The following is a 27,692-nucleotide window of genomic DNA, read 5'->3' as shown; positions in this document are numbered from 1 at the left end:
ACACAACTTAGCAACTGAACAACAGCAACAACAATGACATCAGAAGAGAAGGCAGTGTAATGAAAGACCAGGGCTTTGGGATCAGGTCTAGTTTTGAGTCCCTGTTCTTCCATCTGCAGCCTGAGTGGACATAGACAAGTTCCTTAATTTTTTTCAGCTGGAAATCATAGTATATTTTTGAGCTATAGTGAGAACTGGAAACAAACTATGAAAACTGTCTGGCAAGTGATAGGCAGTTAATTCCTGGAAGTTATTCCTATTATTCTAGTCATGCCCAGTAATCTACATAATCTCTTGGATCTATTTATGGTTGCTTCTGACATTTCTACTTTTGCCTTTTTTATATCGGTTATGAATGTACTTGTAAAAATAAACCTGGTGTCTTCCAAATGCAAGGGGGGAAAACCCAATTAAGATTACATTACATAAAATTGAGTACTGGAATTCAAGCTGTGAGATAAAGTTTAAACAGATTAACTACCACGAGCTGGTGGTGAGGTCATAGCTTAAAATAATTTGGCAGAGTTAAACCAGACTAGCACAAACAGACTTCTGAATTGGCACATATCACAAAAGGTGGTTCTCTTATGCCCAAATATAGAGGTTGACTCATGCAGTCTGGGTGAAACATCTGAGGAACCAAGTGATATCATTCAAGGAGGCAGGATGACATCATTCTGCAAATGTTTCTCGTCTGTCTGGTTTTGGCCTTGAGACTTCTGGGACTTTTGTGTCTCATGATTTCCAGCAGTTGCTCTTAAACTCTCCCCTCCTCGAGGGAGGCAACATTAGTCCTCGCCTATCTTTATATTTCCTGCATGTTATAAATATTTTTCCACGTCTGGCACAGTATCTGGTTTCTACTCTTCTCGTTCTATTCAAACTGGTCTCAAAATGGTTGCTAAAAATAGTCTAGTTGCCCAATCCAGTGGATCCTTTTTAGTTTCCTTCCCTCTGGAACTGTGGGCTGTGGTTGACATGTGGATCAACTCTTCTTCCTCACCCCTGTCTTTGCTTCCTTATTCCTGTCTCATGATTCTCTGGATTCTGAAGATAACTTCTTACGAGCCTTCTTCACTTGTTTCTCTTCTGTAACTCGCCCTTAGACGTTCTCCAGGGCTATCATTCCAGCTTCTTCTCTGGCCCCTGGGCCCCTTGGCAAGCTTACCTCCTGGCTCCCCTAGTCTCAATCACTGCTTCTGCAATGACCTTCTCCAAACCAAACCTGGACAGCTCACTGTCCCAGCTAAGAACCTTCCATTTTCACCGTTGCTTTCAAGTTGGATCCACACTCTAGGAAGAGTGTCAACTCCTTCATAACCTGGTCTCAGCAAATCCTCTGACCTTCCTCTCCCACCATGGAGCTTCTCTGCCTATGGTCATGCTACTTCTCTGTTTCTCCACCCTCTGCATCCAAAAATCTCACAGATCCTCTAAGATCCCATTCAAAGTCCATCTGTACAAAGTCTTCCTTAGGAGCTTCCTCCCTCCACCCTGGTGGAATTAGTGGCTGCCTCACCATATACCATGTTTGCCTACTTCTAGCAGAGCTCTTATCGTATTTTGTAACTGTCTGTCCTTCTCTTTTTTGTCTGTACCTGTAGACGATGATTTCTTGAAAGCAGAGATTTTACCTTCTTTGTCTTATTATTATTCATACCCCCACAGCACAGGCCTTGCAGATAATTACATTCAAGAAATACTTCTCCATTTGAACTGAATCTATTTTTTCAAAATCAGTCTTCTAATCAGATTCAGTTGCTTTGCTACCTGCAACAGAGGAAAGAGAGAAACGCAAAGTATCTGCACTCAATGTATGTTAGGCCATTGGACTTTCTTGGCAAAACTCTTTTCCACACTCTCTATATAATTAAACTGTGGGCAAAGAAAGGCTTGTGTTACATGCTTTTTTATGCACAACCAGCTCCAAGGTCAGCTAAATTCCAGTGCAGAATCATCAGACAGATCCAGCATATCTAATCAACTCTATGTGAATCAAGGGCCTCTTCCACGAAGTTGAATAAGCCCTTCTAGGACATCAGGGTATCATTTAGTAAATTTCTTCTCCTAGCAGATTTAAATAGGGCTTGGATATATGTTATAATAGATGCACATAAGCTCTAATTTTGTTCAGCAAAATTAATGGTTACTTAAAATTAAGTCTGGATCAACTAAATTGTATCATGTATCACTCAGACAGAAATAAAGCTCATGATAATGGTTGTGGAGAGCACTGTTTTTCTACTTGCACCTGCTCCATTCAGTCAAGATCTGCTTCACCACTTATCTCTGTATAGGAATATCTAATGGAGTTCTTTAGCTCCGGATTTCATAAAGGCATCAGAAAAAGCCTACTGTGAATGACTGAATTTCTACTGCTTAATAAGGGTGCACACAACGTATAATATATGTTTCTATAAAACAATGGATAACATATATTAAGCAATACCATACATATGTCAAGCCCTGGCTGTATTTCTTACAAGGATTATATCATTTCCTCACAATAACCATATGGGGGAAATTGGTATTATCTCCATTTTATAAATGAGGAAACTGAAGGTCAGAAGGTCAGTAACTTCCAAATGTTACAAAACCACAGTGAAGTGAACTAGGAGTCAAAGACTGCCTCTTGCTCCAGTGAATTTAGAAGATAGAGAGATGTCAGTAACAAGCACCTGTTTATGAAGGGAAGGATGATGACTCATAGCCATGTTAATATGGAAACGTGGTCGGTCAGGTCTCAATCTTTATGCACTTTCTTCTGGCCCAATATTTTTCAATTACAGGTACAGAAGACTTTATTTCTTTTTGGAGTGGGAAAGAGAGAGATGTCGAGAAAGTTCAAGTATATGGATGCACGTTTTCTTGCTCAAACCTCAGCTTATGACTATGTTTGGATAAATGGAGGCTCTGCTCAGTATCCCTTAGGATCTTGATGGTGGGTCTGACTGCACCTTAGCAGAAGCCACTCTGCCTTTGCCTGGATTTCTCTTCCCCCGCTCTAGGGGAGCTCTGTAGCATGGCCCAGTGGGCTCTAGTACAAGATATCAAGCACTGTCATTCAATCGCTTCATTAAAGTGGACATTTCTTTTGTAAACTGACATTTGTCTTTCATATTTCTAGTGTCAACTGGAAAAATACTCCCATATCATTTTTGAAGTGTAAGAGCTATAATATTGAACTGTATCTCTAAGAATAATTGTTACTATCTCTCAAATAAATCACTTCAAGTCTATCATTTAAAATAGAATTGAAATTATTATGAAATGCAATGATTAATGCATTGCATTAGCTAAAATTGCATTTTAAAAAATCTTAGGTGGATTACCAACAATCATTAATAATAAAACCACAGAAAAATACAAAGCATTTGACAGCACACTGTATTACTGAGGGTGTGAGAAAACAGACATTCTTGTATATTGCCAGTAGGCGTAGCAATTGAATTTTTTCATAGACAGCAATTTGGAAATAACTATTGAAGTTAAAAATGCATTTACAGATGATTCACAGGTAATTCACTGTAGCTTTGTTTGTTTGTAGCAGCAAGAGACTACAGCCTATCCATCAATAAGGTATATACAATGCAAACCTAAAAAGACTGAGGCAGCTCTGTTGGTAATAAAGAATGAGAGCTAAATTACACACGTGTGTGTGTTTGTACCATTGGTGTGCTGGCTAATGTACAATCACCCACCTCCCCAAGTGTAGTTCCACGAATGTTGATTGACAAGTAAGATGAAATTGAACCACTGAAGATGTATCTGGAGCTTCATTGGTTCCTCAGTGATGCAAGTGACTTCTTTGTTGGAATGGATAATAATTTCAAATAATGGAAGAACATTTCCTCAATTTTTTGTTATATTCACAATGACAAACACTTAGGTTTAATTTGTATTCTTAACATATTTACCATCTCCAGACAATCAATCAAACAAAAAATTAAGCCCTGATTTTTATGATTTGCTGATTTCTGGTGGAAATACTCCCACAATGGCCAATTTCAAGTCGCCAATGTGACATCACTGAATACAGAGTTGGGAAAAAATACACATACCTACACGGAGGTCATTATATAGCATTTACCCCTTTCAAATACAGTAGATGCAAATAATCTCACAACAAACATATAATAGTAAAATATAGTAGAATAATTAGGATGTGATGAGTTTTTAGTATTTCTTATCTGTTATAACTCAATTGTAAGTTTATTTTGAAATAGTGGCTGTGTTCAATAACCAACACACAAAATTCCTGAAAGTTTAACAATCAGCTCTCATGAGTTGATATGAGCTGGCACCAACATACCACCACATATACAATGAGATAGTGTCCCACCAGGAAACAGAAAGCACACTTAGAGGAAAATCTGAAGAGAATCTGTTGAAGGGTATGATCGAGGTTAAGGAAACACAGAGAGAGGCTGACAGATGTGTGAATACACACAAAAAAATAATTGTACACTTAAAGTGAGTGATGTGTATGGTATGTGCATTATACTTCAACAAAGCTGTTTTGAAAACATGAGAGAGCTGCTGGGGCCCCCAGGGACTAACATTGACACCAAGTCGTTACCATCCCTAAATGTTATGGGGCAAGAGGAGGGAACAGTGTTAACAGAGCCTGTGTGAGATAAAGACCATGAGGAGGGGCTCCCCGCAAGAGCTGCAGTTGTGGGTGGATTGATCCGCTGCCCCAACAGCAGCTCTGAAACAAACAAAGTTGTGGAGGAGGATAGTGCAGACTTTCTCCTCTCCCGCCCTTCAACCCACCATGCCTCACGTTGGCCAAACTCAGCTCCAAGTCAGAGGGCAAGGCAACCTCAGTGATGTTTGCATACAAGTCAACACCTTAGACTCCTTGGAAGGAAAGCTATGACAAACCTAGACAGTGTATTAAAAAGCAGAGATATCACTTTGCTGACAAGGGTCTGTACAGTCAAAGCTATGGTTTTTCCAGTAGTCATGTATGGATGTGAGAGTTGGACCATAAAGAAGGCTGAGCGCTGAAGAACTGATGCTTTGGAACTGTGGTGCTGGAAAAGACTCTTGAGAGTCCCTTGGACAGCAAGGAGATCAAACCAATCAACCCTGATTATCCATTGGAAGGACTGATACTGAGGCTGAAGCTCCAATACTTTGGCCACCTGATGCAAAGAGCCAACTCATGGGAAAGACCCTGATCCTGGGAAAGATTGAAGGCAAAAGGAGAAGGGAGCGGCAGAGGATGAGATGGTTAGATAGTCTCATGGACTCAATGGACATGAATCTGAGCAAACTCCAGGAGATAGTGAAGGACAGGGAAGCCTAGCATGTTGCCATCCATGGGGTTGCAAAGAGTCAGACATGACTTAACTGCTGAACAACAATAACTCCTTAGAGCACAGAGCAGATCCATAAAAGGTAGATAATGAATCTGAGGACCAACAGAAAATGATCACACACACGCGTGTGCACACACACACAAGTATTTGCTAATAAAGTATATGTATAGAATATTTCTGGAAGAAACACAAGAAAATTGTTAGTACTGCTTGGCTTCAGGAAAGGAGACAGATGAAAGACATAGGCTTTTTCAGTCTATAGTATTTTGTAGCTTTTGCATTTTGAACCTTGTGAATATACTACCTATTTCAAAAAATTAGTAACATTAACATTTAAAAAATAAATATAGAAACAATGAAGTTTGTGGTAGTCGTTAAGGCTGGTCACGAATAGCCTGCTACTTTTCCCCCGAGTGCAGAGTAGGACTGTAATTCCCAGTGTCTGTCGAAGTTAGGTGTCACTACATGTCTTATTTGAAGGATAAAATATGAGAACTAATGTGCATCACGTCAGGCAGAAGCTTTAAGAGCCAGTGCATGTATTGCCATTTCCTCTTTTTGCCACCTCATGAGTCGTGGAAGCATCGCGGAACCTTTGTCAGCCAGTGTCCAAGATATACAAGGAACAGACACCCTCCCTCCTACCCCACCACGCTAACACTGGACTTTTAGTACGACTGAGAAATAACCTGTGTTGTTTGAAATTATTGAAATTATAGGGTTGTTTGCTACTAGAGCATAAAATGGCCATAAATGTACATTTATTTTTGGCTGCGCTAGGTCTTCGTTGCTGCACATGGGCTTTCTCTAGTTGTGGTGAGTGGGGACTATTCACTACGGTGCTCGGGTTTCTCATTGCAGTGGCTTCTCTCGTTGCAGAACTCAGGCTCTAGGTACACGGGCTTCAGTAGTTGCAGCACGTGGGCTCAGTAGGTATGGCACATCGGCTTAGTTGCTCTGCAGCATGCGGTATCTTCCCAGACCAGGGATCGAACCCATGTCCCCTACATTGGCAGGCAGACTATTATCCACTGCACCACCAGGCAAGTGCTAAACTGGCCTACTTTTGCTGATAAAAAATGGAGCCAGATGACTCCTGGCATTATTTTCAAATAAAAAATATTTTATTTAAATGTACATAAAATAAAGAATATGTACATTTAGCCTCTTGTCTTAAAAACAATACATATATTTGGACCCATGGAAATACCATGGATTTTGACAATATGAATTTTATGAATGTCAATTCTAACTTTACATTCAGCAATTTATATCAATTGCTTCAAAAAAAATGCATTTTGACCAAGTAATTCTGTGCTAAGTCAATTCAGTCATGTGTGACTCTGAGTGGCCCAATGGACTGTAGCCCGCCAGGCTCCTCTGTCTGCGGGATTCTCCAGGCAAGGATGCTGAAGTGGGTTGCATTTCCTCCTCCAGGGAATCTTTCCAACCTAGGGATCGAACCAGCATCTCTCACGTCTCCTGCATTGGCAGGCAGGTTCTTTACCACTAGCACCACCTGGGAAGCCCTGAACAATTCTACTCCTAGGAATTAATCCTAATGAAATAACCAATAATAAGAGCTAAATTTTATTGAACAATTATTATGCAACAGACACTCTTCTAAGAGCTTCACACAAATTAATTTAGTATACTTATAACAATCCTATGATGTATGACATTATTACCTAACACTGTTGCAGTTTTATACAAAGAGACTGAAGCTTAGAAAAGTTGAGCAACTTGTCAAAAATTATACAACTAATAGGCAGCGTAGCCAGGATTTAAATCAATCAACTCGATTCCCAAGCTTATGTAAAATTTCAGCCACTATGATATATTGCTACTTTTTTTCCTATCTATTTCTTCTTTGACCTACAGACTTCTTAATTTTCAAAGGTATGGTCTTTTCCTAGTGATCTTGTTCTTCTCAAGTTTACTGAGGAATATCTGAGAGATATAGTCATATATATTTAAAGTACATGACATGATGATTGTATATATTATTATTATTTCATTATATATATATTGAAATGAAATAATTGCCAAGATCAAGATAATTAATACATCCATCACGTAGTGGTGAGGATGCTTAAGATCTAGTCTCAGCAGCTTTCAAGTGTACAGTACCTTATTATCAGCTGTAGTCACCATGCTGTACAGTAGACACTCAGAACTTATTCTTCTGTAATTGAAAGTTTGTGCCCTTTGACCTACATCTCTCCATTTCCCGCTCCCATCCACCCCTGGTAACCATCATTCTATTTTCTGTTTCTATTAAATTGGCTTTTTTTTTTCTTTTTGGTTTAAGATTCCACATGTAAATGGTACCATAACTACTGCTACTTCTTAAATAGCTTTAAGGATATAAATCATAGGACTGCTTTAGAACCTTGAAGCTGGGAAGCAAATCAAGTGTCCAAAGGTGAGACAATGTTGAATCAATTGCAGTCACACTGAGTGCTGGAATCCATACCACGGAGAGGCAGTTGCTTCCTACAGACCACAGAGAGGCACAGGGAAGATGATTGCAATATATAGAACAAGAATAAGTTTTAAAATTCTTGTCCTAATTTTCAAAAAGTATAAACATATACTTTGTTGGTTTCAAGCTTTGGAGTGGAGCCCAGAGCAAGACAAGGATCTGAGCAAGTCCAGTTTTCAGTCTGGAAAGCTTATTCTTGGATAGTGGATCTTGCATGAGTTTTTCTTCTAAGTATCTCCATGCATTTTTTGATTTTCTGTAATACCACATGTAAATCCTATATTTAATAGTGCTATGTGAGCTCAGTGTGGCACTATTAAATATAGGATTTACATGTGGTATTACAGAAAATCAAAAAATGCATGGAGATACTTAGAAGAAAAACTCATGCAAGATCCACTATCCAAGAATAAGCTTTCCAGACTGAAAACTGGACTTGCTCAGATCCTTGTCTTGCTCTGGGCTCCACTCCAAGGCTCGAAACCAACAAAGTATATGTTTATACTTTTTGAAAATTAGGACAAGAATTTCAAAATTTATTCTTATACTATATATTGCAATCATCTTCCCTGTGCCTCTTTGTGATCTGTAGGAAGCAACTGCCTCTCAATAGGCTGCAGTCCGTGAGGTCACTAAGACTGAGCGAGTTCACTTTCACTTTTCACTTTCATGCATTGGAGAAGAAAATGGCAGCCCACTCCAGTGTTTTTGCCTGGAGAATCCCAGGGACGGGGGAGCGGGGTGGGCTGCCGTCTGTGGGCTCGCACAGAGTCGGACACTACTGAAGTGACTTAGCAGCAGCAGAGCTCACATAGAAGATCCTGAAACAAGAGCTTGCCCACAATGACTGGTTTGGTCAGCGATACCAGGGAACAGGAGTAAGAATGTGAAAGTGAAACTATTTCTGGTAAATTTAAGGTTCTTTCTTCATTGTGAAAGAACACAGAGATGAAATAACAGGTAACAAGTGGATTTATTTAGAGAGAAGCACATTCCACAGACAGAGTGTGGGCCATTACAGAAGGTGAGAAAGCTTTGAAATATGACATAGTTAGCTTTTATGGGCTGGGTAATTTCATAGGTTAATTAGTGGCAGGATTATTCCAAATATTGGGAGAAGGGGTGGTGATTTCCAGGGACTGGGTTGCCGCCCACTTTTTAGCCTTTTATGGTCAGCCTCAGAACTGTCATGGCACTGGTGGGTGCGTCATTTAGCATATATTGATGGTGTGATCACTCACCTAGAGTCAGACATCCTGGAATGTGAAGTCAAGTGGGCCTTAGGAAGCATCACTACGAACAAAGCTAGTGGAGGTGATCGAATTCCAACTGAGCTATTTCAAATCCTAAAAGATGATGCTGTAAAAGTGCTGCACTCAATATGCCAGCAAATTTGGAAAACTCAGCAGTGGCCACAGGACTGGAAAAGGTCAGTTTTCATTCCAATCCCAAAGAAAGGCAATGCCAAAGAATGCTCAAACTACCACACAATTGCACTCATCTCACACGCTACTAAAGTAATGCTCAAAATTCTCCAAGCCAGGCTTCAGCAATATGTGAACCGTGAACTTCCAGATGTTCAAGTTTGTTTTAGAAAAGGCAGAGGAACCAAAGATCAAATTGCCAACATCTGCTGGATCATGGAAAAAGCAAGAGAGTTCCAGAAAAACATCTATTTCTGCTTTATTGGCTATGCCAAAGCCTTTGACTGGGTGGATCACAATAAACTGTGGAAAATTCTGAAAGAGTTGGGAATACCAGACCACCTGACCTGCCTCTTGAGAAACCTATATGCAAGTCAGGAATCAACAGTTGGAACTGGACATGGAACTACAGACTGGTTCCAAATAGGAAAAGGAGTACGTTAGGGCTGTATATTGTCACCCTGCTTATTTAACTTATATGCAGAGTACATCATGAGAAACTCTGGGCTGGAAGAAGCACAAGCTGGAATTATGATTGCCGGGAGAAATATCAATAACCTCAGATATGCAGATGACACCTCCCTTATGGCAGAAAGTGAAGAGGAACTCAAAAGCCTCTTGATGAAAGTGAAAGAGAAGAGTGAAAAAGTTGGCTTAAAGCTCAACATTCAGAAAATGAAGATCATGGCATCTGGTCCCATCACTTCATGGCAAATAGATGGGGAAACAGTGTCAAACTTTAAATTTGGGGGCTCCAAAATCACTACAGATGGTGACTGCCATGAAATTAAAAGACGCTTACTCCTGGGAAAGAAAGTTATGACCAACCTAGATAGCATATTAAAAAGCAGAGACATTACTTTTCCAACAAAGGTCCATCTAGTCAAGGCTATGGTTTTTCTAGTGGTCATGTATGGATGTGAGAGTTGGACTGTGAAGAAGGCTGAGTGCAGAATTGATGCTTTTGAACTGTGGTGTTGGAGAAGACTCTTGAGAGTCCCTTGGACTGCAAGGAAATCCAACCAGTCCCTTCTAAAGGAGATCGGTCCTAGGTGTTCTTTGGAAGGACTGATGCTGAAGCTGAAACTCCAACACTTTGGCCACCTCATGTGAAGAGTTGACTTATTGGAAAAGACTCTGATGCTGGGAGGGATTGGGGGCAGGAGGAGAAGGGGACGACAGAGGATGAGATGGCTGGATGGCATCACTGACTCAATGGACATGAGTTTGAGTGAACTCCGGGAGTTGGTGATCGACGGGGAGGCCTGGTATGCTGCGATTCATGGGGTCGCAGAGTCGGACACGACTGAGTGACTGAACTGAACTGAACTGAATGTATTACAATGAGCATACAGTGAGGCTCAAGGTTTACTGGAAGATGAATCTTCTCCATCTAGGTTCAAGTTATTTCTAACTAGTTTTTGTCATGGCCTATAAGCCATGTTTTTCTTTTAAAGGTTGTGCCCTGCCCCCCTCCCTCTTGTTTCAAAATCAAGGGTGTGACGTGTTACAAAGCTGCTCACCACTATGGGAAATTGAGGTGTTCTTTCTAGAACCCTCTCTAAAGAGCCAAGTAGAATGGACCTCCCCACCATCTGTCTGAGGCACCTAAGACAGGTCCTCAGCTCCTTCTCCATAGGTCAAGGGTTTTAAGTCCTTCCTATTTCCAAGTTTGCACGTTTGTCAGAAAAGCTAAGAAGTTTGCTGAAGATGACCCACTGCAGAGCAGAGAAGCCTTTGAGCAGCAAACTAGAGCTATGAAGGGCAGCTGACATGAGGTGTTGGAATGGAACTGAGGTGAACAAGTGAAATGAGAGGTGAGCCTTGAGACACAAGAGGTGCACCATATATAGCTTTATGAAGTTTAGGGATTGAAATTCCTGACTCTTCCAGTCATGACTCTCTTCTTAGTTAGACTGTGATAAGACCCATGTCTTATCTTGGTTTTCTTTTACAGTAGAGCTTCATTGTAGAATAAAATGTCAAGTGGGATTTCCTGAAACTATCAACTTCTGCATCCAGCCAAGATAGTAAATAAGAAACTAAGTTACATCTCAGAGGAGCATGACAGAGATCAGGGCCGTCCTCAAAGATTGAAAGGCTACCCTGCTGGCTCAGTGGTAAAGAATCCATCTGCCAATGCAGCAGACACAGGTTCAATCACTGGGTCAGGAAGATCCCCTGGAGGAGGGTATGGCAAGCCACTCCACTATTCTTGCTTGGAGAATCCCATGGACAGAGGAACCTGGTGAGCTACAGTCCATAGGGTCACAAAGAGTCAGACACAACTTAGCGAATAAACGACAACAATAAAGATTTAAAGGGTGCAGAGGTGGTGGTGCCCATTTAATTATTGTTCTGGAATCTATGAAAACCAGATGGCGGATGATCATGCATTATGTAAATGTAACAAAGGAGTAGCCCAGTTGCAGCTGTTGGGCTGGATATGGGACCTCTACTGAAGCACATTAATAGAACCTCAAGTATGTAGTGTGTGGTTGATCTGGTGAGCATATTATTCTTCATATCAATCAAAAGAGGAACTGAAAGCAGTTTTCAATTGGCACAAAATGACAATAATACTGTTCATGGGGTTCTCAAGGCAAGAATGCTGACGTGGTGTGTCTAGTCAAAGCTATGGTTTTTCTAGTAGTCATATATGGATGTGAGAGTTGGACCATAAAGAAGGCTGAGCACCGAAGAATTGATGCTTTTGAACTGTGGTGTTGGAGAAGACTCTTTAGTGTTCACTGGACAGCAAGGAGATCCAACCTGTCAATCTTAAAGGAAATCAATCCTGAATGTTCATTGGAAGGACCGATTGAAGCTGAAGCTCCAATACTTTAGCCACCTGATGCAAAGAGCCGACTCATTGGAAAAGACCCTGACTCTGGGAAAAATTGAGGACAGGAGGAGAAGCAGGCAACAGAGGGTGAGATGGTTGGATAGCATCACTGGCTCAATGAATGTAAGTTCGAGCAAACTCTGGGAATAGTGAAGGACAGGGAAGCCTGGCATGCTGCAGTCCAGAGTCAGATATGACTGAGCAACTGAACAACAATATAGTCTCCAGATTGCCCCAGGACTATGTTAATTCTCCCATTTTCTCTCATAGGGATCCATGCTATTTGAACATTTCACAAAATTACATTGGTCTACTATTATGAGGAAATGTTAATGAACAAGAAGTGCCATGTACCCCTGGATTCGATATGCCTTGATGAGACACATCGAATCCAGAGGGTGAAAAGTCAGCCCTAGAAAGATCCAGAGGCCTGCCAGATTAGCAGACTACTTGTTTGTAGACTATTCCACATGAGGTACACTCCTTCAGTGCATTTACAGGGTGACTTGGAAGGCTGCCAGCTTTGGAGTGGAGCCCAGAGAAAGACAGGGGTTTGTAGCATGTCCAGTTTTCAGTAAAAGCAGCCCTGCAGCTTGGGTCATATGCCTCAGCAGATCCCATGGTAGCAGGAGTACCAGTTGAAGAAAATATGCCATGTGAGTTCTTGGGCAAGTCCCAGTAGGAGGATCACAATGCAGATCTCTAGGGTTCTCAAAGAGATGCCATGCCACTTGCTGCAGAGGATAGGAAGAGAAAAACAAATACCATATATTAATGCCTATATGTGAGATCTAGAAAAGTGGTACAGATGAACTTATTTGCAGGGCAGAAATAGAAATACAAGCATAGGCAATGCATGTGTGGACATGGTGAGGAGGACGGGTGTTGGGATGAATTGGGAAGTTAGGGCTGACTTTGTGCACTGTACATTGTGATGTGTAAAAGAGATAGCTAGTGGGAAGAAGCACAGGGAGCTCAGTTGGTGCTCCGCGATGACCTAGAGAGGTGGAATGGGGCGGAGATGGGGAGGAGCTCCAAGAGAAGGAGATACATGTAAACATCGAGCTGATTCATGTCTCTGTAGAGCAGAAACTAACACAACATTGTAAAGGAACTATACCTAAAATTTTTTAGAAATGCAGCTCCTGGCAGGCTACTGGGCCCTGATGTAGTCTAGCCTCTACCATGGGACATCAAGTGACTCTGTGTCCGGAATTGCTCATCATGAGCTGGATGCTCTCGGATCCGCAGGTCACAAGTTAGGCGGGCCTAGCAGCAACGCAGTATTGTAAGTGAGAAGCAGTACCCTGGAGACTGTGCTTGAGCAGGTGCAGAAGCCAAAGAAACTTTGTGAAAGATGACCCCAACCCCCAGAAAAGCTATTTAATCTCTCCTGACCTCAGTGTCCTTCTGAGGATGGATGTGCCAAGGTGGATGATACTTTAACTAGGCTCTTGAGAGGCCTGTCAAGTACCATTGTGCAGCCTGTGAACTGTGCAAATGCACTGAGTAGAGGAGGTGAGAAGAGGCTGACATTCCAGTTGGGCTCAAGTCCCTGGGCAGCATCTACCAAGCAGAGGTACCCATTTCTAATTTGCACAAGGCCCCCTATGGGCTACTTCAGGCCTGTCTGTTGTCAGGTTTTAAATGAGATCACAGATGTAAGGCACCTATTAAGAGTAAGTGGTCATAAATGGTAGTTGCTGCTATATTCTGGTGTCTCCAAGTCAATCGGTTACTGAAAGCTTAAGTTAAAAGGGTGGTGCTAGTGGTAAAGATGGAGAAGTCAATGGCACCCCACTCCAGTACTCTTGCCTGGAAAATCCCATGGACAGAGGAGCCTGGTAGGCTGCAATCCATGAGGTTGCCAAGAGTCGGACACAACTGAGTGACTTCACTTTCACTTTTCACTTTCATGCATTGGAGAAGGAAATGGCAACCCACTCCAGTGTTCTTGCCTGGAGAATCCCAGGGACGGGGGAGCCTGATGGGCTGCCGTCTATGGGGTTGCACAGAGTCGAACACTACTGAAGTGACTTAGCAGCACCAGTGGTAAAGAATCTGCCTGCTGAAGCAGGAGACCCAGGAGATGCAGGTTTGATCCTTGGGTTGGGAAGATCCCCTGGAGGAGGAAATGGCAACCTACTCCAGTATTCTTGCCTGGAGAATCCCATGGACAGAAGAGCCTGGGGGGCTACAGTCCATAGGGTCACAAAGAGTCAGACATGACTGAAGCAACTTAGCATGCATGCATGCATGCTAGTTAAAAGTAGAAGTCAGCACTGAAGCCCTGCATGACAAAAATGGTCACAGAGGAATGGCATGTCTCTGACAGAATCAGCTTCCCCACTGGACTCTAAGGACCATGAGGTGGGGATCTGCCTCACTCACTCCTGGATGCTCCTGGGACTTAGTAACACAATAAATACTAGTTGAATGATTGGGTAATTGAGAGGAAAGGATAATTTTACTTTTTGGAAAAAAAAAAAAAAGTAACAGCATCTTTGAAAATATTTGCTTGGACCTCTTCTTGAGTATCTTTCCATATCTTGATTTCAGCTTGCCAGTTCTCAGAGTTTTCTGTAGTTTTGAGGCCACTTCTAGAATAAATCTAGGTCAATGTTCAGACTAACTTGCTTTAACTGTCTAGAATTTAGAGAGAGAATCTTCAATAAGGCAACCAAGCAAAAACAGTCCCACAGAATCTCCAAGTTCAGCTCTTTATCTTGTTTACTATGTAATCAAACTATATCTCTTGGCCCATTTATGTTACACTGATCAAGTTTTTAAAGACACCATGAAATTAAAAGATGCTTGCTCCTTGGAAGAAAAGCTATGACAAACCTAGACAGCATATTAAAAGCAGAGACATTACTTAGCTGACAAAGATCCATCTAGTCAAAGCCATGGTTTTTCCAGTAGTCATGTATGGGTGTGAGAGTTGGACCATAAAGAAAGCTGAGCGCCAAAGAATCGATGCTTTTGAACTGTGGTGTTGGAGAAGACTGAAGAACTGACTCATTGGAAAAGACCCTGATGCTGGGAAAGATTGAAGGCAGGAGGAGAAGGGGATGACAGAGGATGAGATGGTGGGATGGTATCACCGACTTGACGGACATGAGTTTGAGCAAGCTCCTGGAGTTGGTGATGGACTGAGAAGCCTGGCATGCAGAAGTCCATGGGGTCACAAAGAATCAGACACGACTGAGCGAATGAACTGAACTGAACTGATCAAGTTTAAGTTTGATTCATTTAGAGTTATCCAGCTGACCTTTGTTGTCACTTTTAGACTATGTAGAAAGAGTCTAATTACTTCCATTAAGCTTTAATTACTGAACTGTGTGATTGGTTGATAAGTTGAGAGATAAGTTTCCGATAGAACCTTCTCTGGTCCTATCTAGACTCTTCTCCTTTGCAATTGTGCAGTGGAGAATCAAACTTCCCTGGTGGCTTAGATGGTAAAGAATCTGCCTGCAATGCAGGAGACCCAGGTTCAAAGCCTGGGTCAGGAAGATCCCCTGGAGAAAGGAATAGCTATCCATTCCAGTATTCTTGCCTGAAGAATCCCATGGGCAGAGGAGTCTGGTGGGCTATAGTCCATGGAGTTGCAAAGAGTCAGACATGACTGAGCAACTAACACACTTTGGAGTCCAGCAAAAGAATGTTTTCAGTTCAGCAAATTTAATTTTCCTCTAGTTACCTCTGATTTAGTGTAAGTGGTCTGAACTAGCTCTAAAATACAATATGATGCGATGAGATGCGATGTGATAAATTGTGATAAGCCTTACTCTTGCTAGTCATTTATTCTGTGTGTGCTCCCTCTCTTCTGTTCCATTGCCTGGTTGAATTCCTCTGTTCCTCCTACCTCACCACTGACTGGGCTGATACACTTGTCAGAATTAAATTTTACATGTTGCACCAACAGTTTTAAACATCTCTGAGGCCTCCAGGCCCTGTGACAGTAAAAGCAAGAAGGAGCTTCACAAACTTCCCCATAGAAGGGCAACCTCAATGAAGATCAGAAGGGCCTTTGTTCTTCCTCAGAACAGTTAATCTCTCTTGCTAAATTTGCCTTCCACACTGTCCCAGAGACTTCTGAAGAGTTCTGTTCTCGGAGCATTTCTTTAGTCGCTCCCAAGATGTTTTACTGTCACAGTAAGCCCTGTTTTTCGCTTGCTTTAGTTGCCTGTTTAAAGGTTGCTTTTAGAATAGTCTTCTTTCAAATTAATCTTTATATTCACTAACTTGGATGGTGAACAAGCAGTATTATGTTGTCATTTCTCTATGAGAACAGAATTTCCTAGAATTAATTATATTAAACACAAGATAGCAACATATTGGGAAATTTTAAGAGAGCCCATATCTGCAAATGCAGTTTAAAAATCTTTTCTCCTTAAGTAAATTTTATTAACTCTACTTACTTCGCAGAAAAATGGTAAAAGGAAGGAGGAAAAAAATTACATTCTGTGTAATAATTGTGTTTTAGAAAGCCACATTTTTAAAATCACAAAAATGTGAAGAGAGGACGACACAGATTTCTGCAGGTAAGGTTTGCCATTTTGGGTCTTAGCAGAATAATTGATGCCTGGCATTCTATTCCTGATCTAAGAAGTTCTAGATTCCTTTCTTTTCAAAAAGATTGGCTAAGACTCACTCCATTCCCGGAATCTTCTCAAGGCTCACCAAATTCTCTTTCTTGGATACCCCTAAGCTGTTCAATTAACACCTCAAATCCCATTTCTCAGATAGCCCAGGAAAATGACAGCAGGGCCAATCCTTGTAAGGGAATGGCTAAGAGCATGAATCCTAACGCTAGACTAGCTCTACCACTTACTACCTGTGTAATATTGGGCAAGTTGACTAAGTTCTCTGTGCCTCGTTTTCCCATTTATAAAATGGGGATAGCTATATTATGTACCTCAAAGCATTATTAGGAGGAGTCAATGATTTTATCTACTTAAAATTCAGAATAGTAGGGAGTAAGAACTGTATGAATGTTGTTAAAAAGAATTTTATCTAACAATGTCTAATCCTGACTTTTTCTCTCTAAAATATTTTGATTATACAAGATAAACCAACATTAAACATTAATTATCCACAACATAAAAATAGTATTTTTACCCCATAAATCCACTGGAAGAAATTGTTAGTAATTTTTAATGTCTGCTAAGTTGCTTCAGTCGTGTCCGACTCTGTGCAACCCCATGGACTGCAGCCTACCAGGCTTCTCCGTCCATGGATTCTCCAGGCAAAAACACTGGAGTGGGTTGCCATTTCCTTCTCCAATGCATGAAAGTGGAAAGTGAAAGTGAAGTCGCTCAGTCGTGTCTGACTCTTAGCGACCCCATGGACTGCAGCCTACCAGGCTCCTCCACCCATGGGATTTTCCGGGCAACAGTACTGGAGTGGGGTGCCATTGCCTTCTCCCTTTAATGTCTATTATATTATAAACATATCGAATAAGTATCACTGGTTATAAACAAACTAGATGTTTAAAAATAAATGAAGATATCAAGATAATATATAATTTGTATATATATAATATATAATTTGTAAAATGAAGTACAAATTTATTTTCAATATATTTAAGTGAAAAAAAGCAGGTTACATGAAAATAGTATGTATATGATTCTATTTTTTTCATTATTTATTTATGTATTATCTTTTTACTTTTGGTTGCACTGGGTCTTCGTTGCTGTGAGCAGGGTGTACTCTTCATTGTCCGTGTGGATTTCTACTCTCAGTGGCTTCTCTTATTGCAGAGCATAGGCTCTAGGGTGGGTGGGCTTCAGTAGTTGTGGCACACAGGCTTAATTGTCCCATGGCATGTGGAATTTTCCCAGACCAGAGACTGAACTTCTGTCCCCTGCATTGGCAGGCTGATTCTTATTCACTGTACCACCAGGAAGTCCTGATTCTAATTTTTTATTGAAACAATATGTACCAAATAACAAGGTTAAAAAAAGCCTGAACAGATAGACACCAAAATGTTCATAGTAGTTATTTTTAAGTGATGAAATGATGAATGGCTTCTATTTTCTTTTTTTTCAAAGTCTGGATCTTCTAAATTGTCTTCAAGGCTATTAATTACTTTTGAATAAAATGTGTGTGTGTGAGTCGCTCAGCCATGTCCGACTCTTTGCGACCCCATAGATTGTAGCCCACCAGGCTCCTCTGCCCATGGAATTCTCCAGACAAGAATACTGCAGTGGGTTGCCATTCCCTTCTCCAAAAAAACTAAAAATTAATCATAAGAATATAGCTTAATTGTGGAAATTTATTTTCTCTCCATGGGAATCTCTAAAGAAAATGGCGAAATGCATTGAATTCCTCTAATTAGATATAATCACAACTTCCATAAACCTCAAATTTAGTAAGATTTCTTAAATCCCATTGCCTTTAAACGACTTAAGACACTAAAAGGTAAACAATCTTGCACTTATTAACTTGGATATTTTAGTCATTTGTTCTCACTTTCTTTTTACATTGTACATGTGCTTCGTCACTCAGTCATGTCCGATTCTGTGCCACCCCATGGACTGTAGCTCACCAGGCTCCTCTGTCCATGAGGATTCTCCAGGCAAGAGTACTGGAGTGGGTTGCCATGCCCTCCTCCAGGGGATCTTCCCAACCCATGGATCGAACCCAGGTTTCCCACATTACAGGCAATTCTCCACCATCTGAACCACCAAGCAAGCCCATGAATACCTATATTAGTTGTGGATAATTAATGTTTAATGTTGGTTTATTTTGTATAATCAAACCTTTAAAACAACTTACTACACTAAATTTGAGAACTGAAACAGATTTTCTGTGAATAAAATAATTTTAATTACTTCAATTTATAAAACAGCAGAAATAAAAAGTTTTAAGGTACTAATTATGAGACAAGATAGATGACTACTTAATTGAATACATTTTCCAAAAATCAGAGAGAAAAATTAAATATAGCTTCTTATGGAACAGAATAGAGAGCCCAGAAATAAGCCCGCACACCTACAGCCAATTAATCTTAGACAAAGGAGGCAAGAATACACAATGGAGAAAAGACAGTCTCCTCAGCAAGTGGTTTTGGGAAAGTTGGACAGCAGCAGGTAAACCAATGAAGTTAGAACACACTTTCACATCATACACAAAAATTAAAATGGCTTAATGACCTAAACATAATACATGACATCATAAAACTCCTGGAAGAAATCATAGGCAAAACATTCCCTGATATAAACTGTACTAGTGTTTTCTTAGGGTTAGTCTCCCAAGGCAATAGAAATAAAACAATAATAAACAAATGAGATATAATCACACTTACAAGTTTTTGCACCACAAAGGAAACTATAAACAAAACAAAAAGATTACCTACAGAATGGGAGAAAATATTTGCAAGTGATGCAAACAACAAGGGCTTAATTTCCAGAATATACAAACAGCTCATGCAACTCAAAAACAACAAAAAAAAACCTAGTCACAAAGTGAGCAGAGGGCCTAAATAGACACTTCTCCAAAAAAGAAATACAGATGGCCAACAGACACATGAAAAGTTGCTTCAGATCAGATCAGATCAGTCGCTCAGTCATGTCTGACTCTTTTCGACCCCATGAATCGCAGCACGCCAGGCCTCCCTGTCCATCACCAACTCCCAGAGTTCACTCAGACTCACGTCCATCGAGTCAGTGATGCCATCCAGCCATCTCATCCTCTGTCGTCCCCTTCTCCTCCTGCCCCCAATCCCTCCCAGCATCAGAGTCTTTTCCAATGAGTCAACTCTTCGCATGAGGTAGCCAAAGTACTGGAGTTTTCAGCTTCAGTATCATTCCTTCCAAAGAAACCCCAGGGCTGATCTCCTTCCGAATGGACTGGTTGGATCTCCTTGCAGTCCAAGGGACTCTCAAGAGTCTTCTCCAACACCACACTTCAAAAGCATCAATTCTTCGGCACTCAGCCTTCTTCACAGTCCAACTCTCACATCCATACATGACCACAGGAAAAACCATAGCCTTGACTAGACAGACCTTTGTTGGCAAAGTAATGTCTCTGCTTTTGAATATGCTATCTAGGTTGGTCATAACTTTCTTTCCAAGGAGTAAGCGTCTTTTAATTTCATGGCTGCAATCACCATCTGCAGTGATTTTGGAGCCCAGAAAAATAAAGTCTGACACTGTTTCCACTGTTTCCCCATCTATTTCCCATAAAGTTGCTTAACATTGCTAATTATTAGAGAAATGCATATCAAAACTGCACTGAGGTATCACCTCACACTGGTCAGAATGGCCATGATTAAAAAGTCTACAAATAACAAATACTGGAGAGGGTGTGGAAAAAAGGGAAACTTCCTACCCTATTGGTGGGAACATAAGTTGGTTCAGCTACAATGGAAAATAGTATGGAGGTACCTCAGAAAACTGAAAATAAAATTACCATATGATCCAGCAATCCCATTCCTGGGCATATAACCAGACAAAACTATAACTCAAATAGATACACACATCCCTATGTTCATTGCTAGTCTCCTCAGCAAGTGGTTTTGGGAAAGTTGGACAGCAGCAGTCCAACTGTCCTAGCAATATTCACAATAGCCAAGATACAGAAACAAGCTAAATGTCTGTTAGCAGATGAATGGATAAAGATGTAGCACATATATACAGTGGAACACTGCATGCGTGTGTGCTAGGTCGCTTCAGTTGTGTCCAACTCTGTGCGACTCTGTGGACTGCAGCCTGCCAGGCTCCTCTGTCCATGGCATTCTCTAGGCAAGAATACTGGAGTGGGTTGCTGTGCCCTCCTCCAGGAAATCTGCCTGATCCAGGGATTGAACCTGTGTCTATTATGTCTACGTACATTGGCAGGTGGGTTCTTTACTAAGTGGAATACAACTTAGCCGTAAAAAAATAGTGAAATAATACAACTTGAGATTGTCATACTAAGTGAAGTCAGAAAAAGAAAGCCAAGTACAGTATGATATCATGTATATGTGGAATCTAAAATATAACACAAATGAACCTATCTGAGAAACAGAATCATGGACATAAAGAACAGACCGGTGCTTGCCAAGCGGGAGGGGTTTGGGGGAGGAATGGAGTGGGAGGTTGAGATTAACAAATGTAAGCTATTATTAATATACAGAGAATGGATAAACAACAAGGTCCTACTGTATAACACAGGGAATTATCTTCAACATCCCGTAATAAACCATAATGGAAAAGAATATTCAAAAAAAAAAAAGAATGTGCACATATATATGTATAACTAAATCACTTTGTTGTAAAAAAAAATCAAAAAGTAACATGGCATTGTAAATCAACTGTATATGTGTGTGTACATGCATCCATGAACAGTCATGTCTGACCCTTTGCATCCCCATGGACTGTAGGCCACAAGGTTCCTATGTCCATGGGATTTCCTGGGCAAGAATACTGGAGTGGGTTGCCATTTCCTCCTGCAGGGAATCTTCCTGACCCAGGGATCTAACTCTCATCTTCTGCATCTTTGGCAGTGGCAGGCAGTTTCTTTACCACTGAGTGACCAAGGAAGCTCAAATCAACTATACTTCAATTTTTAAAATGTGTAAAGGTTGCCATCTTAGCATTTAGGAGATTACATGTGTCACTTCTGGTTTTGCCTTTCTTCAAGTGTGACTTTGTTTCTCCTCAAGCTCAGTTGTAATATTTTTTCAGGTTCATCTGTGACCCTTGTGGTTCTTCCTTTAATCACCCTTTAAAGTGTTCAACAGATTAAGTAAATTCCTTGCAAAATTGCCAACTGCTCTTTTTCCTTTTTTTTTTTTCTTTTTAAATTACATTGGGGATTATCTTTCTATATCATACTAAAAACCATAAACCTAAGAGCCACAATGAATCAATACATTGGGGAACTAATAAATCAATACATTTAAATTTGACAGAAGTCAGTTGATTTTTGTTCTCCTACAAAACTGAGAAACCAATTTCTGTCACTTATTAAATCAACAATTACACTAATTTACATACTTTTCCCCCCCAATATTTATTTCAACCTTGCTAACTCCATGCAACCCTCCTCTCTAGCTAGTTTACTCATTTTTGTCTCTAAGAGGAATTCCCCACTGGATTGTTGAAAACCTGCTACCTTTGTTTCCCTTGAATTTGTTCTCTGACTTTTCTCTGAAAGAAAAAGTTCTGAAAAGATGACCCAGTTTTTCAGAGTGAATAAAAACTTTCTTCACCCACAGTAGAAATCTTACAGTATTTTTTCCCCCAGGGCTATAAGACAGTGGGAAAGGAATATTTTTTTCTTATTTAGAAGTACTGAATAAAAAGTTTAAAAAAGTTTAAAAGATTTTCTTACTTAGAAAATCTACTAACCAAGAATCAGTAGAAAACATCCAGAAAACTACAAAGAGGTTTAAAAAAAATTAAGTCAAAGACTCTTCTCTTAAAATATAATTTCTCTAACTACTGAAAGGTTCAATGAGTATTTCTATTCCAGATCTTATAGTATAAAGAAAGACATGGGTTCTTATTTGCAAAACTATTCCACAGATATTGCTTTTATATATTCAAAATATACTCCCTTTTGCTCCCTTTGGAAATCTGTAACTCTAGATAAAATTACTCTTCACTTAGGTTTTATTGAATGGAGCCACATTAGATAACTTTTATTTCCAATTGTTGCTTTATTATTTATTTTGAATCACTGTAAAGAAAACATTGCTTGGACTTCCCTGACTGTCCAGTGATTAAAACTCCAAGCTTCCACTCCATGGGTCACAGGTTCGATCTCTGATCAGGGAACTAAGATCCTGCATGCCGCGTGGCCAAGGTGGGGTGGGGGGGTTGGAGGTGGGTGGGGGGGAATTTCTTCTATCAAAATTTTCCTAAAACTCCAAATATATTTGGTCACTTTTCATTGGGCTGTTCTTATTTGTTTTTTTAAAGTTTATTCTTATTTCAAAATAAATACATGTACATATAATAAGGAAAATATTACTATTTTAGTAGTAAAATAAAATGAAAGTTTACCAGCCCTGAGTCAGAGATAATCACCATTAATATTTTGTTGTATACCTACATACATATAATTCATTATATCTCTTCAGAATTTTCATGGGGTAATTAAGTAAGAAACAAACAAACAAAAAAATATTTCCCCTCAGCTATAATCAATGATCCATTTCCATGATCTTCTGTCAAATAGTAAATTATATAAACATTTATTGAGTCACTGCTGTCTGCTTCTTGCAAAATGGCACGATTCCTTAATGTTTCCACATAAGCAATATTGCCACCAGGTTCAATTATTTTACTTTAATTATCTCTTATCCTTATTTTAAATTCTATTGGATTTTTCCTTTATCTCATAGATTGTATCTGTCTGCTATTAACTCAGCATTTCCATCTATAGAAATCACTAGCAATCCTGATTTTATAATCTGTCATTTGAGCTAAACCTCCTACTTTTGTGTCCTCAACATACTTGAAAATAATTTCTTCTAAGCCTTCATTTAAATTGTTCGTTAAAAATGTCAAACCATTTGTAGAACAAGATAAAGCTGGCTAAAAAACAAAACAAAACAAGGAACTTCCCTGGCAATCCAGTGGTTAAGACTCCATACTTCTAAAGCAAGGGGTGCAGGTTCAGCCCCTGACTGGAGAACTAAGATCCCACATGCCACACAGCGCAGTTTAAAAAATAAATTTAAAAAGACAGACATAGAGAGAGAGGACAAGAACAAAGTAGCTCACTACACAATTCCAGTGTAAAGACACCTGGAGAACAATAAGAAAGTGTGCTGTGGATGCACAGCCGGAAGTCCAGTTTAAAAGAAGGCAAGGAACTGAATCTACACTGTGACCAGAAACAGTACCCACCCTGAGAAAAAGTGTTAGAATGAGGAACTGAATTCAAACAAAGGGAGGGTTATACACCTATATGATTGCAAAAAATTGCATGCTTATGCCATGTAAGTTTGCCTGGAATGTTACGATAAAAATGCTTTTTACAACCAATTGGAGGATGGAAGGAAGATTTGATTGCTGAGGTTTCAGTCAGCAGTGTGTGGACTAGTGGTCTACATGGCACCTGTGTGCAAATCAGAAAAAAAAGGCCTCTTCCCCAGGCTGCCAGAGCTCCGCACAGGGCTTGGCAAGAACAGCAGAGGTTGGACTTCTGCCCTCACTTGCCCCCTTGCCAGGAGTCCACGTGCATGGACACAGAGGAGTTTGCTGCGACTCTACAAACAACATCTCTTTTTTGCCAGCGGCTCCTTGTTAGGCTCTGACAATACGGGGCGCTAGAGGGAGCCGGAAGGGCTGGAGGAGGAAGAAGGGCCTGTGACCCTCCAGCTGGCTATGGTTATTGCCAGCAGCACCCCATTAACTCTTATTCCCCGTAGTAGCAGGTAGATCCAGTATGCAGTTTTCTCAACACTTGCAGGACAAGTTGCCTCGAATCCCCTCAAGGACACTAGGCAGCCGACTCTTCCTCAGAGTTGGGTCCCAGCTCAGCAGGGCTCCTCCTCTGACCCAGAGATGCCAGTGCAGCCTGAGAAGCACCCTCTTCCTCAGATGGCTGAATTTCAGCTCCTCAGGGCCCCTTCTCTAAGTTTCTCTGTTTTAATAATCATTCCAATCTCTTGTCAACCGTTTCCTTGATCCTGAAGGTAATTAACAGTTTCCTGTAGTTGCTATGTGGGCAGTACGTTCGATTTCTCTTTATACCTTTATGGTTACCAACTTGACAATCTTATACCTAATTGACAGTTCATTATATTAAATTCTTTTTGCCAAATAACTGTGCAGTTCCTTTCTCTTGACTAGACTCTGACTGGTGCAAAGAGGAAGGTGCAGTGGAACAATAAAGGGTACAATCTGCATATGTGGTCTTTTTCAGACATTACTTGAACTGCCCTAACAGCCAGATTACTCAAAAAGGGCAAACTTTCCATCAGCCTCTTGAGCTGGGGATTATTGCCAGAATCAAAAAGCTAGCTGGCTTAGTTGGCAAACTCTCCTTAGAGAATCCTGGTTGGGGAATGATAAACCCAGCTTACATCTTTCCAAAGAGGTTGTATGAATCACAAACAAGTTATGCTACAATAACAAACCACTCTCCAATTAGCAATGGCTTAGAAGAGCAGTCCCCAACCTTTTTGGCACCAAGAATGGTTTCATGGAAGATAATTATCCACCCACCTGGGAGAAGGTTGGGGCGGGATGGTTTCCATATGATTCAAGTGTATTACATTGATTATGCACTTTATTTCTGTTGTTATTACATCAGCTCCACCTCAGATCATCTGGCATTAGGTCCCAGTCACTGGGGACCCCTGGATTAGAACATTTACCTATCTTAAAGGTTTCCTGGTGGCCAAGGATCTGCTGCAGCTCTGCCCCATGGTTCTGCTCCAACTATCTCCTTCATTTCAGGGCTTGAGCCAAAGATGATGCCCCTCCTTGTCTCTTAGCAGAGGGAAGAGGGTAGGAATGGAACCAGGCAATGGCTGCTGTGTCTATTAGTCAAAGCTAATCAGGTAGTCAAAGCCATTATCAATGGGGCAGGTTGGATAAATGATTAACAGAATCTTCCCTTGCTGTGTAAGAATTTGACCTTCAGTTAACACACTAACTCGGTTCCCCTGGACCCAGAGGAGAGTAATGTGTTAACAGTGTTCTTCAACAACAATGCTCATAGTAAATATGATCTCAGATTGGAAACTGCATCTGTCCTGAGAGGAACTGGACTTCCATGGTGGCTCAGTTGGTAAAGAATCCTCCTGCAAATGCAAAAGATCCAAGTTCGATTCCTGGGTCAGGAAGATCCCCTGGAGAAGGAAATGGCAACCCACTCCAGTATGCTTACCTGGGAAATTCCATGGATGCCAGTCCGTGGAATTTCAAGAGTCAGACATGACTTAGCGACCAAACCAACCAATCAACAACTGGGAGGAAATATAAATGCATAATAGATCCCTGATGGAGGCTGTGTAGATTTAGCTTGCCTGAGTGTGGTGACAGTTTTCACTGAGCAGGTCCTTGTGGGGATGCTGAAAGCTGTGCTTCTGAAGTTTTAAAGGAGACATTGGCTCCTGTGGGGCGTGCGTGGGTCCTGCACCAGTCCCAGGTATGTCACATCTTGCACTCGAGCTGTCCCCAGGAAGCTGTGTGATTTGATGTCCCGTAGAAAAGCATCACTGGATGCTTCCCTGCTGGCAAATTGTGGTTCCTGTCCTATGTTCTTCTGCTGAATCTGATGCCAAAGTAATCGATGGTAGTTTTGTGCATCTAAATATTGAGTTGAATCTAAGAATATGCCATGGTGGAAAATGTAGATGGAAAATGTATCAATATAGTCTCCCACGGGGAAGCACTACAAGGCTGTAGGCTCTTCTTACAGGGAGAGGAGCAAATAATTAGGTGTGGTAATAAATTCTCCTGTCTAGCTCAGACGGTAAAGAATCCACCTCCAATAAGTTGGACATGACTGGACGACTAAGCACACATAATAAACTCTCCAAGGGAGATTCTCCTACAGGACCCTGGTACCTTTCAGCAAACAACTGATTGAGAACTACTGATCAATAAAGGCAAAATGGAGAGTAATGGGTTTGTGATCTCAAAGATCTCTGAAGCCTGCATCTCTTGCCTCCTGCTTATAACTTGAGTGATTGAGCATCAGAATCCTCACCTATGAATATATTATCATTCTGGCCTTGTGACTAAAGATAAAAAAGTTGAAACAAGCAAAAAAAAAAAAAAAAGTGGAATTATTTGTCCATGTGATTGGAAGGGGCTGGGATGCAGTCATAATCTAATTAACTTGAGTTTCCAGGACTCACTTTGTCTCCCCATCTCCATTTTTTTTCTCTTCTTGCTAACCTACTTCAGGGAGGATTTTTTTTCACATGACAGAGCTATTGGCAGTTCTTGATCACAGTCTTAAAATGAGCATATAAAAGTCTTTTTACATTTATGATTTCATTTTACTATGTGGCTGAGTTCTCTCATTACCGCACTGGTCTTAACTAGGTTGTCTATATTTAGGCAGATTGTTCTGCTGTTTGCAAACTAAAGGCAATCCTTCTTGCTAGAGAACCTGGAGCAAACGTAGAAATGACTAAGCTGATTATCATAAAGTACTATGAATGGTCAGGACCATGGAGATCATCTAGTCCATTCATTCTGTGTTCATTTAACCTTTGTCTAACCTGTCCTCGTATAACTTTGATCTAACTTTCCCTGGTGGCTCAGATGGAAAGGAATCTGCCTGTAATGCAGGAGATCCAGGTTTGAGCCCTGGGTCTGAAAGATCCCCTGGAGAAGGGAATGGCAACCCACTCCAGTATTCCTGCCTGGAAAATCCCATGGACAGAGGAGCCTGGAGGGCTACAGTCCATGGGATAGCAAAGAGTTGGACACAATTAAGCGACTAACATTAACCGTCTAGCATCCTTCCCAAGATGCTGGCTTACCCGTCTCTTGTTCTTGTTCAGATAATGCCTTAAAAATCTTTCCATTTTTATTAAGAATTTTCACAAACTTACTCTTATTCTGGACTTTAGTCTTTGCAGCCATCCTACTGTCTTTTTACATTTCTCCTACTTTTTCTTCTTTGGAATTTTTCACATTTATGCAATGAGA

The sequence above is a fragment of the Bos indicus x Bos taurus genome, chromosome 5 (assembly GCF_003369695.1).
Source record: "Bos indicus x Bos taurus breed Angus x Brahman F1 hybrid chromosome 5, Bos_hybrid_MaternalHap_v2.0, whole genome shotgun sequence".
In the NCBI taxonomy this organism is placed as follows: Eukaryota; Metazoa; Chordata; class Mammalia; order Artiodactyla; family Bovidae; genus Bos; species Bos indicus x Bos taurus.
The sequence above is the reverse complement of the archived record's forward strand: the minus strand, read 5'-3'. Positions refer to the sequence as shown.